The 19266-nt window shown below is 38.2% G+C and overlaps 1 protein-coding gene across 2 annotated transcripts in view; it reads right to left on the bottom strand.

The window, feature by feature from the left end:
• The window catches only part of RASSF8 (Ras association domain family member 8), a 102761-nt gene that overhangs the window by 58634 nt on the left and 24861 nt on the right, over positions 1-19266 (bottom strand). Inside the window, exon 2 of one of the 2 annotated variants that reach the window (XM_074325909.2) lies at positions 10434-10530. The exons of the other annotated variant lie outside the window; for it this stretch is intronic. The gene's annotated coding sequence lies outside the window, so the exon portion shown is untranslated. The remainder of the gene's footprint in view (positions 1-10433; positions 10531-19266) is intronic. 2 annotated transcript variants of the gene reach the window in all.

Below are 19266 nucleotides of genomic sequence, written 5' to 3'. Positions count from 1 at the left end.
TAAACAGGATTGTTCCTAACCAAACTCCTTTCTAGCCCCCTGTTCCTGCTCTCCTTCCTTTTAGGTATCCAAAAGTCCCTCGTAGTTGCCCTTTGGTTGCCCAAACGCTCCAACCACTCAGCCCCCTCTCTGTTCTATCACGAACAATAGAATTTTGCAGCCCAGAACACATCTTTCTTCTTCACCAAGTCTTCTTCGTGTTCGTCAGAGTCGCTGAAGTTGACCAGACATTAAGGACGGAGGGGAATACCAGACCAACTAAAGAACATTAAATTAATCTCCAACTGGTAATATAAAGAGAGATAATTAGGGCAAGAGAACTTTCCTACTGTCTCTTAAGAAAACTACAGTGCCAAAAAACTGAAACAAATGACAGTGCCTGTTTTTCAGGGTGGGGGCATTAGGGCGTGACAAGGTGCATAGGGTGCAAGGCACCAGGAGGCACCATCCCCCAGTACCAACCCTGTACTTGCATGGCTGCCACACACTGTGCGCTCCTAGGTGCCGCCCTGGCCTTACTCTAAAGGTCCTGCGCCATTCTGCTTACACGTCAAAATGGTTAAGATGGCCCCAGTGGACAAGAAGGAAAAATTTTAGCTGCTTTCAAGTCACTGCCTGTGGAGAAGCAATTGGTTCTACTTTACCTTCTAATGTCCCACTAATTTCTTATTTAGTTTCTGGCTAAAACCTAAGCCCTTGGCTGGTGCCTGACCAACTTTCCTAAACAAAAATGGTACAAACACTGGAGGGTGAGAAAGTCTTCTGTCCCCAGGGCCTCAAAGTCTACTGCGCATCAGTCAGCAGTCTCAGGGCGCTGGCACATCAGATGCTGGGAAAACTAGTGGTGCGATCACAGGAGTCCCGGGGCTACCCAGCACGCCAGCCCCTTCCACCAACTCCAGCACCATGGCTCTCCCAGAGATTGTTGTACTGGGTCAGAGAATAAATAAGTAGCTCTATTACCCAACTTAAACAACAACAAAAATAGCTTTATTCTGATCCTACTTCTCCTACTAGGTATCCTCCATTTCTTGTTCCCTTTTCATTTTCTCACCTCTCATCTCTATTGAGCTCATTCCTGTCAGATTCTTACCCCCATTATTCCATCAAAACTACCTTTCTAAAGAGCAGTAATCACCTTCACGTGGCTAAATCTAAGAATCAATGTATGACTCCCTGTTCCTGATACACTTTCTTCCAGGACTGCTCTCACTCGGTTTTCCTCCCACCTCACTGGTGTTCCTTCTCAATCTCCTATTCTCTGTGATTTATTAATGTCTGAGTACCCCAAATCTCAATCATTGGTCCACTACCATTTTTCATTTATAGTCACTCCCTGGTGATCTCATTCAATTTCATCATAACTTGAAACACCACATACTTGACAGTTCCTATATTTATGTTTCTAACTCAGACCTCTCTGACTCCAGCCTCACATTTAGATGCCTATTCTACACTGCCACTTGGATGTCCAGCAGACATCTCAAACTCAACATATCTTAAAAGGAACTCTTAATCTTACCTTCTCATCTCTTGCACCCGCACTTTCATCGCAGTTCAAAGCAACTAGAATTCACCCTTTCAGTGGCGTAGGCCCAAATGCCTAGTTATCCTTGACTCTTCTCTCTTACAACCCATATCCAATCTGTCAGGAAACCCTGTTGGCTCTATCTGTATCCCCCCTGCTACACTCTCACCTGAATTACTGCAACAGCCCCCTAATGAGTCTTTTGCTTATACCCTCATGCTTCCTCCTCCCCTAAATAGATTATTCTCAACAGAGAAGGCAGAAAGAAGAGAAATAAACGAGAAATACATCTATAATGCAGAGACATGAACTTAAGTATATACATCACAAGACATAATGAAGCAGCTGGATACTGGCACCTATACCGTGAATGCAACAGTTCTAACACTAACAGGTATGTTGATAAGAAACTCAAATACTACAAGGGGCACTCCTGTCTGTGATAGTTTTTTAAAGTTGGGAACAACTCTCTGTCAAGTTCTGAAGGTGCTTTTCCCTGAATTTACATAATAATCACATTTCTGGAAAATTCATGATATATTAAGACAATGCAAAAATGCTTCATGTATACACGTAAAAAGTTATAGTCAGTGGTGGATTTTTACTAGGAAAGCACAGTACACCATTTTAACGCCACTGCGTGAGACTGGGGCCCTACACAACGACTGGTACCTGTCACTCATTCACGAAATGCCAGTAGCATCACTTCAATCACTGACTGTGACAACCAGAAATGCCCTCACAAATTTCCCAAACAGCCCTGATGGTGGAGCCATTCCTGCTTAGAAGCACAATTCTAGAAATCAACTCGAGGATCCTCCAGCAAATCTTGACCCTGTAGTTTGATTAAAGGAAGTGTGAACAGACTGAAAAGCACAAAGTGCTACCCATCTTGAGTGTGGAATTACAATTTATTCAAGAACATCCTAGTATATCCATTGGTTCTCAGCCCAGATAGTCCCCTTGTTTTAACAGGCAGGTGAGCTTGGCTTTCTTGTGAGGGGGGTGGGGTTATGATAGCCGACAGCTACGCATTATACATAACTTGAAACCTTGGGAATGCTGCTACTTTGGAAATTCACTTTGCAGTAGAAAAACAGATGGGGAAGTACCAGTGTATAGAAAAGAACACTGGACTAACTGGAAATCAAAAGATACGGGTTGTAATTCAGGTTCTGTGAATAAAGAGATATATTCAGCTACTCACCAGATTTTTATCTACTTGGCTAGGTATTGGAACCACAAAGATGAATAGAAGAGTGTTTGCCCTAGAGACTATGTGTAGAGGGAGCAAATCAGTCTCCAACTCAGTCTTGGTTTCTTCAACCTCAAATCCGTATCTTCAAAGTGCTTTCCAAATGAAAAATAAAATTAAGATTTTATGTCTATGCTTGCAGTGTGCTGTGGTGCCACACTGGGGAAGCGTAAAATGAAGCAGGCAAGGCAGTTCTAGGGCTAAGATAAAGTCACCCCTGTGACACTGTTTTCTTTTTCACGTAAGAATATAAGTATTACTATATATCAAGTTAAACTATTTTGTTAATACTAAAACTCACTATTTATATTTCTACTTCTTGATAGAAAAAGATTGAGAGTATACATTCAAATGATCCTTGGGAGCAAAATGGAATAGAAATGGTAGTTAATAACAGGCTATTTTCCAAAAGCATTATTTGCTGTACCCCCCACCCCCCCAAAAAAAAACCCAACTTTTAATCATTTCATCCCTCACACAATTCCCATTCTGACAAAGCAAAACTTGCAAAGAATTTGCACAGTAAAATTTTCTAGTGGGTAGAACAGTTCACAGGAGAAAATATAAAATAAATGGAACATTGAATCAATTGGCTGGAAACAGTATAGCTTTTAATGTTACCTATAATATTTGTATCTAATTTTTAAAGTGAGAACATTTTAAAGTAGCAATATCATTTTGAAGCATGAGGATATGTTAATTTCTTGAGATTAGACAAAAAATATCAAGAATAAAAAGCATGAGTAATTTTCTCCTTACACAGATATCACAAGTTACTCTAAATCATCAATACTTCTACTTGTCCTCCAACTACAACTTTGTCTACCTCTAAATAATTCTTATCCTTTCAATCACCATAAATCCTAGAGCTCCTAAAAGAAAAGGCTGTTCCTATCCAACTAGAATAAGAATGTTGTTTTGTAAGTCAGTCATCTCCTTCCCATCCCACACTCATATTCACACCCAATGCACTCATTTATTTCCAAACATAATGCTCCTATGTGGCTTTCTAAGCTTTGCATATATTATGTCCCAGGCTGTTCTGGAAGGCCTTGCCCCCAGTCCCTAAAGACCTACTCACCTTTAAATGCTTGGCTCCAATGACATCCGTAAGTCGCCCTCCTTAACCGCTACACAGTTAAAGCACTTCACCACGTGCTCCTATGGCACCTTTTTCATTCCACTACTGCATCATTTATGACATGACTGTGATTATTTACTACCTGTCTAACTCCCCGGTAGACTCTCTGTAAGCCTAAAGGCTGGGCAACACCAGGCCTGAATACAGATTTGCTAATGGAGAGAACAATTACGGAAGGTAATGGTGAAAAGGCTTGCATCCTTTTGCGAAAGATCCAAACCCTGAGGTCTATTACTTCCTCCAGTTTTGTTGTTTTAGAAGTTATTTATGAATCACAAGAAAAACACATTTGGTATGCACATTATCAATCATTCTATCAATTTTCAAGATTCAGCTAGATTTCTTTTCCCAAGGAAGAAAAACATCTCTGCAGCTGATGCACAAGACAAGTGCCTTTGATTCAGGCAGTCTATTAAATGCATATAAAAATTCATACTTCAAATATTTTTTTAAAATTTCCCCCTATTTAGACTATGATTCATCCAGAAAAACAGGAAAGCACAAAGGAAAAACAGCATGCCACACAGAGTTTACAGGGAAAAGTGGGTATGTTTCAACCCTACAATTCATACCTTTCAATGTCAAAATGTGCTTAATTCAAACAATAGAGATCAACCCTCCACTGCAAACTGAGGAACCACATGTGCAGTTATGATTACCACCTACTATGTCCAAACGGACTGTAAAGATACATTAAGGAGGTGTGAAAAGTACATACATAACACAGCAGAAACATCGATACACAAAACGTATCCAATAGCACAGCTAAGGTAATCTACAGAGAAGGAGAGGGGATCAACAGGTGTCCAATCTCCAGGTATAGTAACACAGGGACACATCACTCTGTCGTTCCCAGGGATGCTGGGCCCCACACTTGCAGGAAGCACAGTACCGGACGCACAGGTACACACCACAGCCTAATGTGAATGGCAGCCAGGAATGCCGTCTGTGCAGCCCTGCCCAGTGACTCTGGTAATCCACCCCCTCGTTATTCACTACTGTGTAGAGTCCATCTCAATAAATACATCTTTACAGGAAACATTTTTTTTAAAGAAGACATATAAGGAGATCTTAAACGTTTGGTTGTTTTTAAAAAACTGAATCCATTTTCAAATTTCTGAATATAAATATAATACGTTTGTTTTAGACATGTGGAATAATTTAAAATTAACAAGTATTATTTTCCTGTAGTTCTTAGAGATAATCATCATGAACATTTTTGTATATGGCCTTCTCATTTATTTTCTATGTAAATATACTTTTAAAAGTATAAGTGACAATATAAGGAGATTATAAATTATATCCTTAATTTTCACTTTTTAGGTTACTACCATTTTTCCATTTCATTAAATAGTTTTTTTAAAAAAAACAAATAAGTAGGTAGGTAAGTAGGTAGGTGGTCGACAGATTCCATTACTGGCGACAGAGTCATTTACCTCCTAGTTACATTATATGAGCATTCTGATCTCGTTTCTCCCACTGCCAACATTAGGAAATACATAGGTCTGCTTATGTTACCTTTTACATTTAGGTCACATATGTGTGTCATGTACATGTTTTTGAATCTTTAATAATATATGAAATATGATATTTCTTTGTAAGTATTAAGATTGAACAAATCTTTAGGTCTAAATCTGTTTATATTCTTTTTTAAACTGTCTACTAAGAACTACAAACTAATTTTTAATTGGGCATTATTTTCTTACTGACTTGAAATATCTTTATATATGGGTAATAACTCTATTTTTTATATATTAAAGAGAGAACACCTTTTTTGATTTGACATGCTAAACTTAATTGTTTTATTTTTAATGTAATTACATATATAAATCAAATGCAATTTGCAAAGGTCAAAATGTAATTTGCTACGTACTACATGTTGTTTATCTTTCCCCCAAATCCATCAGCTATTCATGGACATTCTCTCCAGTATATTTACTACTATACTTTTACATTCATTATTTGTAATGGTATTTTATCAATACAACATTCTTCTGAGCTTTCTATTCTCTTCCAAGTATTTGTCTATTTTATCAACATTATACTATTTTTTAACTAATTTAGCATTACAAATTCTCCTTCATTATTATTCTTTATATAAACAGTTTTTGGCTCTTATATTTCCTATAAAAATAAAATTCAGAATCACTAATCTGTGAAAAATTACCACTGAGATTTTGATTAAAACTATATTAAACTTACAAACAAATATAAAGAGATTGAAACTAATTGTCTTCATATCTAGAAACACTCAGTCTCCCCATCCTTGCAGTGAAGTTTAAGAGTTTCCTACATGCCATTCATATTTCTTACAAAGTTTAATCTTCAGCATAGTTTTTCTTGCTACTATAAATGGGCTCCTTTTTTTCTTATATTTTTGAACTGGTTATTATTACTACATAGATCATGTTACATTATTTATTGTGAAATTTTGCTACACTAAATTAGTTTCACTTGATTGTCTTGGGGATTTGTTAGTATCTACAAATATCCTTATCCTTTCCAACAGTTCTCTCAGTCCTTTTTCTTTTCTTAATATACTAGTTTGATATTTCAGAGCTATTTTAGACAGTAGTGATGATAGCTGGTTATGTTGCTAATTTGAATAATTCACCATTAGTAGTATTTTGGCTATTGATAGCTTGATTGCAATTTGTTTAAAAAATTATCCATACTTCCCATAAAATATTAACAATAGACATCTCTATTCAATAGAAATCTCTAACAATAGATATCTAAACAGTGAGACAATGAGTGATTTTATTTTCCTTCACATTTTGCCAATAAATGGATTATTTACATTTTCCAAATCTACCTTTATCCTTTTTAAAATTACATTTTGATTTATGCTTTTTAAAAAAATCATCCCTTGGACTAACATTCTCATACATGTGTGGGAAAGTATCAAAATAGCTATAAAAATATTATCACTTTTTGATCTACAGATAACTAGTTACATCCCATAATTTCTAAATTTTATTAGCCACAAACTCTTCCAATTTATTTTCAAGTTTCCTAAAAAGAATGGACACACACATCCTTACCTTCTTATCTCTCTTAATGTTTCTTGCTTATGGAGAACATTTTTTTAAATTAAATTTATTGGGGTGACATTGGTTACTAAAATCATATAGAATTCAAGTGTACATTTCTATAATACATCATCTGTATATTGCGTTGTGTGTTCAACCACCAGATGGAGAACATTTTTAACTGCAAATAATCTTGGTTAGCAATTAGTGTCTTGCAGAAGGCAAGAGAGAAGCAAACCCTAAAAAAGGCTCTCTTTAGAAAAAACATTCTACTGCCCTTTGTAAAAGATAGCCTATCTAAAAATAATGTCTGGATACAAATTTCTCAAAATAAACTTACTCTGCTAATAAAAATGGTATCTCAACTTTTTATTAAAATACATTTTTTCTTAAGACTACAGTACAAGATGCCCTAAAATAAGCCATTTGATATTAGGAAAGTCATGACATTCCCAGATAAGCATTCCATGAATCAATACTCTTGATTCAGGGCTCCAGATTCCAATACTCTTAAGACTTGCATTTAACAAATGTATGTGGCAATTTCTTCAAATCCTCATCAAATCCTGTTTCCTTCATTTTCATTAAGTAACCATTATATTAAACCTATTTGCCATGTGAAATAATGAGTTTGAGATATAATACATTATCAAAAGATGTCAACTTCAAATGTAAATAGCCAAATTTTCATTTTTACTCTACCAGGGAAGTTTCAAAATGCTAAAAAATTGCAAACTGCTACCCATCCTCTAAAAAGAGAAATGAAATAATTAGGTCACAGTAGGTAGCTCTTTTGTTGGAGGAAAAGAAAGAAGATGATAAACGCAACCAAAATGTTTATTGTCACTGAAATTCTTCAGACCTGAATTCCAGGTACAAGTCTTGATGCAGGTTACTATGACAACTTAAATTACAGAAAATGCCCCCTTTCTACCAAGTTGTTTTCTCCACAAGATCATTTCAAACCTCCTAAAATTTGTGTGCATGAATTACCTGTTAAAACAAAAACATCTCTTTACCAGTTTTATGCAGAAATGACCCATCTAAACCCTGAAAACCAAGGATAAGTATATAAAAAATAAATTCCCTTCAGTCCAAATGGGACAGAAAACCTGAACTGAACACACACACACACACACACACGTGCGTGCGCATGCGCGCGCGCGCGCACACACACACACACACACACACACACACACACACTCCTTAAAACACAAAACGCTGAGAGTGTTCTGAAACTACTCCCCATTCCCAGAGGCACAGTATATTACCACCATATGCTTGAGCACAGAAACTATAGGAAATTACTTGCAAGGCAGTTTGAAAGAAGAGTATAGAGCTAAATTCTGTTTATCATTATTTTCCCCCTCACTAATGCTTTTTACAGGAAGGTACCAGAAAACAGGGGTGGGGAAGATTGTAGTCCTGTTTCAAAAAGAAAGAGATGCAAATAAATAATCTGTAACATCTTATTTTGTTTTACTTAATCTGTCCTTTTTTCAGAAAAGATATGGAATTTAAAGTTTGCTCTCACACTGTTGCAAATTTATAAACGTAACAAAGATGCCTTGTGATAAAGTGTGAATTATTCGCTGTCATCATTCTCTAAAAGAATAATGGCTTGAGAGAAATTGTATCATTATGGAGAAAATATGATTTAATAGAGATAATCTGATTGTAAGGCATTAAAAATTTTAAGTAGCCCCATGAGAAAATAAATTAAGGCAATACTGAGAATTTAAAGCTGGTTTTGTTGCTCATCAAAGTTAACATGACTAAAATTAGATGTTTCTTTTGGAAAGGCTTAGAGAACTCACCTACCTTCTTCCTATGAGTAAACTGAGTTACTTCAGTAGCCAGCATAGGCAAAAACGTTTTATAAATTTTACATATAGCTATACCCTTCATTTATGTAAAACAAACAAAACATCATTAAAAAAAGGAAACAAAGCAGTACGCTATGGGAGCCTCTTCGCACTTGAAGTCAAGAATCAAAGGCATCTAATTTTTAGCATATTGAGCATTTGAGAAGAAACAGTGAAAAATGAAAACTCTTCAGCAGCAAACTCCAAGCAACTCATATACCTCCTACCTGTATTAGTAGATAACTACTAGTTTTCCAAGAGAAATAAAATAATTAAATTGTTCAAACTCAAATGTACACAATCCCTCAACATTAAACTTGAATTAGTTCCTTTTTGGCATAACTTAAACATAAATCCTGCTAAACAGAAAATAATTCATGTATTAAAAAAAAGAATTACAGAATAGCTTCATCAGTAACGGACGCTAAAACTACAATTTAAGTGACTATCTAATCATGGAGCGAACTTTAGTCAGTTGAGCTACATAATAATTTTTTTCCTTATGCTTTTCTTCTTTAGACTGTACTACAACTATGCAGGGCATTACAAACAGCAGGGCCCAACTAGAATTTTTCAGTTCTCACATGTATATAACAAAATTGCCTTATTACAATCAGGCAATCATTTACTCTCAACACTTGTGGCCTTCGTGTCAGTTTTTGCTAATCCACAAGCAATGTAGCAGAGTCCATACGAGAACTGAACCAGTGAGAATATGGATTTGTGCTTTTGGGAATCCATTCCTTCTACATAGTCTAGTAATTACTAGAAGTCTCTACAGTTATACTTTTTTATTTCAAGGGGAAATTAATTTATGTGAGACCTTTGAAATCCATCATCTAGGCAAAAATGCAAGCATATAACTTTTGCAAGTGAAGAACTAAGGAATTTATGAGACAGCACACTGGTTGGTGCCCTTAAAGAGTTTATTCACCTGTAAAATGTGAACGGTTTATTCAAAAGTGATTTACTTACTACAAACAAGGTCAAATTATTTTCCTTCCTGGGACAAATAAGTCGCTTTAATGTTCAAGAGACAATACACATCAAGCATACAAAAAGCAAGTGGAAAATAATTTAATAGTATATTCTCACCTCAAGGGATTTTGTGCCCCCCACCCCGTACTTAATGGAGTCAATTATTGACACTATTAAGATGGAGGCTCAAACTATAAGATGTATTTCAGACCTATCAAGACCTTCTAGCCTCTCACTGTTAGAAATACACAGTCTCTGCTTTAAGGGGATGCCCATTTAAAACATTAGAATAGTGCTCAGGAAGCACAAGAGTGGTGCTGCACCAATTTGCACAATTTTGCTTCAGACTCCGAATCTGAAACCCAAAGCATGTTTCATGAAGCTAGTAGTGTCGACCCAAACTTGAACCGAGGCTTTACGTTACAGTGGCAGAAAGACACCGCCACTCACCACACTCCGACTTATCTAAATAAAGGGCTTACAAACGATGATTCTTAAGAGTTCACCACTGAAACACAATCTCTAAGTCTCCCAAACTTTGAAAAGTTGTTTTTGTTGTTGTTGTTGTTTTTAAAGTCACTGCCAGCAATATTCTTCTAGGAAGTATGTAAGAAGTGCAGACGCACAGACTCACCTTGCTGTGCTGGAGTCCCCAAGCGGGAGGAGTGTGAGGTAGTCCTGAGGAAGGGTAGAGCACCAGGCAGGTATTCTAGGAGGAGATACACAGGCACCTGAAAAGGTACACAGTGTTCTTATAGGCCTGGCTAATTTTTACCTTAAAAAATGCTACACCATCCCATTTTAACTTATAATTATTACAGAGCAAAATACACAAGCTTTCAGCTTCAAATAATTTTCCCAAGAATTTTTCCTCCCCTTTCCAACCCTCCCCTTTAGTTGAATTGCAGTACTTGTGGGGTGGGTTTGTTTGATTTGGTTTCAATTCATATTTTCGTGCCTTTGAAACAGGAATTTCAGTTGTTTCTTTAAAAAGGTCATTTGATGGACCCATGGTGTTCTAGGAAAGACTCTGTGACTTCTTTTTCCCAGACCAAAGCTCCCGGAGACACCACAATCATTTCTTGAAAGCAGTTTAGCAGTTAGACATTTAGAAAACTGCCTAAAGCGAGGGCCTGAAAATGAAGTTGAAGGAGAGAGCTCAGGTTTTCAGTCCTAAAAAATAAAAACAAAAACATGCCGCATTTTTCCTTGGTGAGTACAAGTTGCCACCACTGGCTACCCTAAGAAACTTGGCTCCAGTTCTTTTGACCATTCTATTGCCGAATGCTGTGAGAATGTGAAATGCTGCCATGACAGTAGTTATAAAGAAAGTTTAAGAAAGAAATCTTGGCTACAAGATGAGAATTGACGCAATTCCTATGTCTGCTGCATTCAGACTATGCCCTTCACAGATGTTTCTGCATTTATTTATAGGAAGGTTACTTTAGTAACAAGACCATCTTCCATCAACTATTTTTTTTAATATCCCAAGAAACTGAACTATTTTTATTATGTAGAGAAAATGTCACCAACAAAGTTACAATCAAATTCTTAGTTATGAAATATGAAATATCAAACTAGAAATAATGTAAGGAGAAAGAGCCGGTAGACCCCAAATCTGATGCAAGCTATCAGAAAATATATAAATTTCAAACACAGCTGAGGAAGGGGAAGTTAGTCCAAATGTCCCCTTCCATGACTGGGTTCTCCCTGCTCAGCAACTATACTTCTGAATGGAGACATTGTCTCCCAAACTGGTTATTAGACTAACGTAACTTAATAGTAGTTATAAAAATGCCATTCGTTTCCCGATTATTTTTTACATAGCGTTATAGCTACAGTGCAAAGGTTCATTAGTGCATGCTTCCAAGTTTTAAAAGAAAAAGAATAGCAGTCACATTAATTCTTTTTTCTAATGAAAACGAATAGGCTTTAAGCCAACTGGATACCACAGAATTCCTGTTTCATCTTCTTATATCAGATGGATTAGAGCCTCTGGCTTCAACTGCTTATCGCCTAAAGAAGCTAGAGGAAAGACACATTCGAGGCTGATGTGCCTTGGTAAAAGGGCCTGACCATGAAGCGTGATATCATCCAAACGTAATGGAGGGGCAACCCTGCTGGGAAAGAGGACTGTCCGGGCGACAAATTCAGAATCACAAGAGAAGAGGCCAAACAGACTGCTCACCCTAATTCCCATCCTTTGACCTAGAAGCTACCTGGAATCCATCCTGGTTGGCAAAGGGATTCTTACTTATTTAAATCAAAATCTCTTTTCCTACCCATCTTTGCTCTTTTAAAACCTCATCTCTCTTTTTAGTTTTGTTTTCAAGACAATCTTTGAGAAGTGGGAAGTGGACAGCTGAGAAAGTGTTTTTAAAATTGACATAACCATTATCTTCTTTGTCCATACAATAGTTACTATTACCACAGCGGGGCACTTAAAGGCCAAGATTATGATGCTTGTTCCCTCATATATAATTCAAAATGATACTAACTTACATATGAGTATATGCTGATATGAAAATCTCTCCTTTTAAGATTTTTATAATTATAAAATTCTGGATGAGTCAAGGCTCTTTGGGATGGGACAGAAAGTGTCCCAGTCGTGCTTCTGTCCTGGATGCCTGTGGGAAATGGCAAACCTGAGAAGAAGTGAGTGACTCATGCTCTTGTACACCTGCCCTCACCTCTCTGGTCCTTGTGAGGCCTCAGCTGTCTCCCCTGCCCGGCCCCACCAACTTTCCATGTTAACCAAACTCCAACTCACCCTCCAAGAGAGAACTCACATGGCTCACATCTCCTGGGAACCTTCCCAAACGAATCATTCCAGGTACTCCCAAGGGGCTGGCTAACAGTACTCACTGCCAGTGCTTCCTAAATCCTCACAACCCGATAAGGTAGGTAAGCTGCGATAAGGGAATAATCAGAAAAGAAAACTAAAAAATAGAAAGGTTAAATAACTGGCCCAAGGTCATAGAGCTATTAAATAGCCAGGAATTGAACTCAGGCAAACGAACTTCAGAGCCCATGATCTAAACAACAAACCTCACCATTCCCAATATATAACTGTATTGCAAATATTTAGCATAAATCATACCGAAATGTTTGCCTTCGCTTGAGGACAGAGACATTTTGCACTGATACCTGCATTTACAGCACCCAGTACATAGGAGGTGCTCGATAAATGTCCGTTGAGGGCATGATGAATTCAGAGGGTTTTACAGGATGGCAATGGTTGTTCAGCGGTGCTAAGCTTATCATCAGCGAAAGCCCTGCCTAGCTAAGTGATTCCTTTTACCTAGATATAATTCTCCTATGACCATGTATCTGAAAAACAGACATTACATTAGTAAATGAAATGGACCAATAACCAACATAGACCAACATGTGCAACATGGGGTAAAAGGAAGAGATAAAAATCAGAAATCTCTGTACTCAAATAATTATACTATGTTTGATAAAATTAAAAGTAAGGTTATTTGAACATCCACTGGACACTTCTAAAGATGTGCTGAAGATCGGCATTTTCCTATTTTGGTAGCCAGCCTCCAAAAAGTTTTGCCTCCTGGTCTTCACACCCTTGTGTATTCTCCTCCCACAATGAGCAGAGCAAACTTGTATAGCCTGTAGCATATCATGGATATGACATGTGACTTTCAGGCTAGGTCATAAAAGACAATGCAGCTTCCATCTTGCTCTCTCTGATCACTTACTCACGTTACCGAGACGTTCAAACAGCCCTATGAAGAGGTTCACGTGGCCGGAACTGAGGCCTCCTGCCAACAGCCATTCGAATCTGCCGGGCATGTGAGGGAACCACCTTGGAAGCAGATCTTCCCGCCCCGGTCAAGCCTTCCTACAGACTATTTACAACATGGAATAACACCTGGACTACAACCTTATTAAAGCTCCCGAGCCACAGCCTCCCACCTAGACCATTCCTGGACTCCAGATCCAAAGAAACTAGGTGAGATAAAAAAAATGCTTATTGTTTTAAGTCCCTAGGTTCCAAGCAACTTGTTATACAGCAATAGAAAACTAAAATATATGCTGTGGCCTACAGTCTTTATTTACATTAGTTTATAAGAATGCAAGTAGAAGTTACTGATGTATATGAACACAATAACAGGTTATTATTGTACAATTCCTATACGGAACATAAGCGAAACGAATGAAAAGAACTCAAGAGCAAAATAAATTCCAGTTTCCAAGAGGTGGTGCCTTTTTTTCCTTTTTTCACAAATGAAGAATGCAGGCCCTTCATTTGCTTGTAGATGTCTCTTGTGACTACTGATTTGGTATATTCCCTTCCTCCAAACGAGGCCTACCAGGAAGGATACCCAATGGACAACAGTGGCCCTTTTATTACTGTAGGAATCAGAAAAGAGCTTATTGTTCTGGTTGTCCAAGTCTCGTAGGTCATGTAAGAAAAAGTCTAAAGGTTTTGGAGGAAACCAGCTACTTTCTATGACTCTGACACGTTTGCAAGTTAAAAAAGCATGTTGCTTTTTACTGAAAAGAGAAAAATCCATATAAATATTGAAGTATATTCAATCATAAGTAAATATTCAGCTCTAAATAAAATGTGATAGCAAATTTTCATAAGTGATCTCCTTGTATCCACAAAATGAATTAAAACCACGAATATTATGCAAATTTGAAGTTCTCCTAAATTTTTAGTGTTTTTAATAAGGGAAAGGAGAGGAACATTCAAAGCAGTTTCTTTTTTTTTTGATGTTGAAGACATCAAAACTCACAGACATCCTACATCTCTGAATATTAACACAGTTCTGCTAAAACCAATATGCAGTGTTAGTACGAAAGGTATCTTAGGTTTTACATATTCCATACGAAATGTTAAAACAATAAAATTACAGAAAGAACAGGTAGACTTTCTGTGGAAATAAATCCATTATGAGGCTATCAGCTATATTACTTTGCAAAGCAGAGGGCAATGGTAATAAAAACAATTATTCATATAATAAAGACTTACCAAGCCCTTATTATATTTAAAATATAGTAGGGATTATAAAGGTAGATAAGATGGGTTTCTTTCCACTAACTATGCAATATTTATGGGACATAACTAATATCTAGTAATAATAATACCAAATAAATGTTCTGGAAGCACCAAAGAGACTTGAAGAAAACTACAGTAGAGTTTACATTCTGATGGGTAGATGTTCAATGACCTTCATGAAATAACTCATTATACTCGTACGTGACTACATTTTTTGAGACTTTTCATATTAATATGTTACAAGTCCCATAATACAAAGCTGAGGTTCAGAAAATTAGGTGACCTGATTTGAGCCCAGATCCTGCCTTTTAAAAAATAGTAAACACTCAGTAAATAAGTGCCAGGCAATACTCTGCACCCCGTGAAGGTATATTTTATAATCCCCATTTTGCAGATGAGGAAACTAAGATTTCAGAAGATGTGGTACCTTTCTAGGTTCACACAGCTAGTGAATGGTGGCGCCCTGATGTGAACTCAGGTGTCTGCTTTTTTCTAACAGACTTCCATCCCAGGTTCGTTCACATGACCCATGCTGCTCCTAATAAGTGTTCACACTCTTTCCTGAACCTTTCCCTTCTGGGCTAATAAACTGACCCATCAACCACAGGAACTGAAATGCATCCTTGTCAGTCTTATGATTGGTTATTAAATGTCATGCAGGTAAGTGAAGAGCAACAAAAGAGAAAGACAACCAAATTATATGATCAATTATTTTTCAAATAGCCGAGCAATCACTTTTTGATTAGACCAGTTTGAAAAATGCATCTTATAAACTGTGCTGAATGTGGTATCCAATGATTATTTGTATAGGGTCTCCTTCCCTTGGCTAACATCTCAATATCGCATATGCCAGAGAGCTGTTTGCTGATTAACTGCAAAGTTTTGATAAATATTCGTCAAATTATCCAGGTGTCTTTACTGAAGATCTATTCCAATCTGAGCTGGCCAAAACAGCCACTGTTAAGTGCATGCAGTTTAAAGGGCAAACAGAACCACATTCATAGAAGCTGCATTTCCCTATAGCACACGTATCAGACAAATGTGATATTGGGACATATTAAAGTGTTACATCAAGTAAGCACTGAGAAGCAGTCCAATCCTCAGTGTAGTCCAGTGATTAGGACAGAACACACAGCTGGGCCATTTTAGAGAAAACATCAAACTGGTAGAAATGTTAGGAGGGAAAAAGACCTGAAGAGTAGAAATGGAAGCAGGCTCCTTCTGCAAAGGAGACATCATAAAACTGCCTCTGTCGCTCAGAAAGTACAAGGCTTTGCTGAAGGCACAGTGAGTTTGCAGAAGAATTAAAGCAGGATAGGTACACGTCTGAAAGAGCTGCTTTCTATGACCAGGAAAAATTCAAGTAAGTTAAGTGGTTTTTAATTTAAATGAAGTAAACTACAAATGTAATAAAACCGATGAGGTTGTGAACAGTCCTTTAGCAAATATAATTTCTCTCAACATACTAAAGGAATTCTTTAGAGGGATCCACAATGTTTTGTGTTTTTGTTAGACCTACGCCCCTACTGCACCATGGAGTCCTGTCTCATTTCTTTTTTATAGTCCCAGCACTTAGCACCACATCTGGTACACTCAGTAAATGAGGATGAAAGGAAGGCCAGGAGGGGGCGTCTAGATAAAGCAGGAATTTGACATGCTATTTTCTGATGTGGCAGTGCAGACAGCTCGCTGATACAAATTTCTCTTTTCCTTTTCCCCATCCAAGGAAGGATTCATTGCGGGAGGGGGGGTGGGGGGGGGTCAGGAGGTGGGTGGACAAGGATAATTCTTTAAATGAAAGAAAAAAATAATAAAAAACAAACAAACTTGTGACTTTCGGAGAACTAATTTTAAAAAGACCCTACCATGAAGAAAAATAAGTTCAAATGTAAGGAAAAGGTTAATTTTTAAAATACACTAATTTCAAGTGACAATGATTTTCATTCTCTGTTTAAAACAAGAGTTTATAGAAAGATTTTAGCATACATTTAAAAAAGGTGACAAAGGTAGAGAGCAAAGAATATTCTACTACTGAAGTTGAAAATTATGATAGTATGTTGGCACATTCAAGTATGCTTTAAACAATGGTCTAATTTTCTAAATTGAGCTTTCATAATACTCGTATATGTTCCTCTTGAATACATGTCCTCATTTCAGTTCAAAGAAAAGCATAAGCAATAAAGCTACCTTAAGTTAAAGAAAAGAGTGTCGTTATGTTTCAACACTATTTCAGCCAGGCACTTGTGCAGATCGCTCTTTACATAGTTCTGAAACATCATCATTTCCCTAGTGCCTTAAGGAAGGGCAGTCCTTAGAGCATTTCTGGAGTTATATACAGTCTCCCTAAGTTTTCAGTTTAGTTTGGTGTACTCTTTCTCCTTGCTGAGAGCCTATGATATCTATGGTAGTGCGTGCTAACAACGTTCAATTTGGCCCCAAACTAACCAAAAGAAAGCTAAGAGGCAAGACCGCATAGTTCTCATAATGTTTCTCGGATTTCGGTCAGTTCGTACCATGTTCCAGTTCATACCAGTTCACTGCCTAGTAATAGCTCTAAAAGTCAAGAGTCCACTCCTGACCCCCCAGCTGCAGGAAAAATGGCGGAAACACACAAGGGACAGTGTAGAAAGGGTGGGGGGAAAAGGGGAAAAAGAAAGGAAAATGATTAAAGCAAACCAAAGTGGCAGAAGAGGGGAGGGGGGTCAGAAAGTAACAGGGAACTGTGTCAGGGCCTTGAGAGGCCAGCAACATCAGAAGCGTGGGAAATACACCGAAGAGACCAATGGACGGCTAATCCCTGCACCACTGAGATGGAAACCAGGTGAGGAGGCCAGGCCAGCAGCAGCGCTCAGAGGCAAGCAGCCCTGGCACGACTCGGGAACTGGCAGCAGCATGCACATCGCAGGCCCCAAAGGGCACAGGGGACCCATGAGTGTAGAGGGTCCAGCTGACCCAAGAAACGTGAGGCCGTTCACACTGTATGAAATCAAGGCTCCAAAAAGAAAACTGGCCTTGTCCCCTACACACTGTGGAGGTAGCACAGACAACAGCAAACACCCTCATCCCACTGTGCTGTGATGGGAATTTGAAAGTCATAACCTCCTTGAGCCTCAGTTTCTCCTCTGCAGAGCAAGCTTTTGGGAATATGAGGTTTGCCAATTAAGTTCGCAAACTCATCCCAGAGACAGTGCTACATACCTCATTGCTGAATATCACTAGTCACCTTCAAAGTACCCCCCTTGGGGAGTTGTGCACCAACACCAGTGCCTACCTAGTCCACCCTTCAAAGCAATTCTGGAACTCTTTTCCTGGAATGGCCATCGGAGCTGTCATTGTATTACCCTTGATGTCCTGAATGTCATCAAAATGTCTTCCTTTCAATATTTCCTTTATCTCCAGGCAAAGAAAGAAGTCACTGGGGGCCACATCAGGTGAGTGGGAGGGTGTTCCAATACAGTGATTTGTTTACTGGCTAAAAACTCCCTCACAGACAGTGCCGTGTGAGCTGGTGCATTGTCGTGATGCAAGAGCCATGGATTGTTGGCGAAAAGTTCAGGTCGTCTAACTTTTTCACGTAGCCTTTTCAGCATTTCCAAACAGTAAACTTGGTTAACTGTTTGTCTGGTTGGTACAAATTCATAATGAATAATCCCTCTGATATCAAAAAAGGTCAGTAACATCGTTACAAGTTCGTGAACTTAATTGTCATACCTCGTAAGTACATCTGATGTGACTTTTAATAACTGGCATTAGCAATATCTCTATGGCCCTGGGAGATGCAGGATTCTAGAAGAGGATGAACAGAAATTATAAAGGTCACCCCACCTCCTGGGTGGGGGAGAACTCAACTTGGGATGCTGGGGAAACCGGACTGGCTATAACTATCTCACTCCTTTAAGGCTGAGGGCAGGCTGTGCTACAGGGTCCCAGAGACCAGGAGAATCACTCGGTACAAGCCAGAGTTAGGAAAAAAGAAACTTGTCTACACACTTCAGTTAATAGCACTTTCTATGTGCAAAGCCACTGTTCTAAGGACTTCATGCATATTAATCCATTTATTTCTCATAATATTCCTATGAAATAGGGATTTTCCTCATTTTCTGATGAGGCAAGAGGCACGGGGTGGTTAACTAACTTAGAAGCCAGGTGGCCCAGGTAGTAAATGGCAGAGTCTGCACAGGAATGCAGCAGTCCTGTCACTGCAGTGTGTGCTGTCACCCACGCTGCCAAACTGCCTCTCTCTCGCCAGGACTCACGGGGCTCTCCCGGCAGGAAAGCCTTCTCACCCCGAAATACTAAGCTCAGCTGCCCTTCCCCAAATTCCACATCTGTAGGATGGGGCTGAAACTACTTCCTTCCCAATGGAAAAGAATATTTTTATGTGAAAATGCCTAACAAATACATGGAAAGATGCTCTATATCATACGTCATCAGGGAAGTGCAA

The sequence above is a fragment of the Rhinolophus sinicus genome, chromosome 1 (assembly GCF_057876585.1).
Source record: "Rhinolophus sinicus isolate RSI-liver-muscle chromosome 1, RSI-T2T, whole genome shotgun sequence".
Lineage (NCBI taxonomy): Eukaryota > Metazoa > Chordata > Mammalia > Chiroptera > Rhinolophidae > Rhinolophus > Rhinolophus sinicus.
Note: the sequence above shows the minus strand (reverse complement) of the source record. Positions and strands in the feature narration are given on the sequence as shown.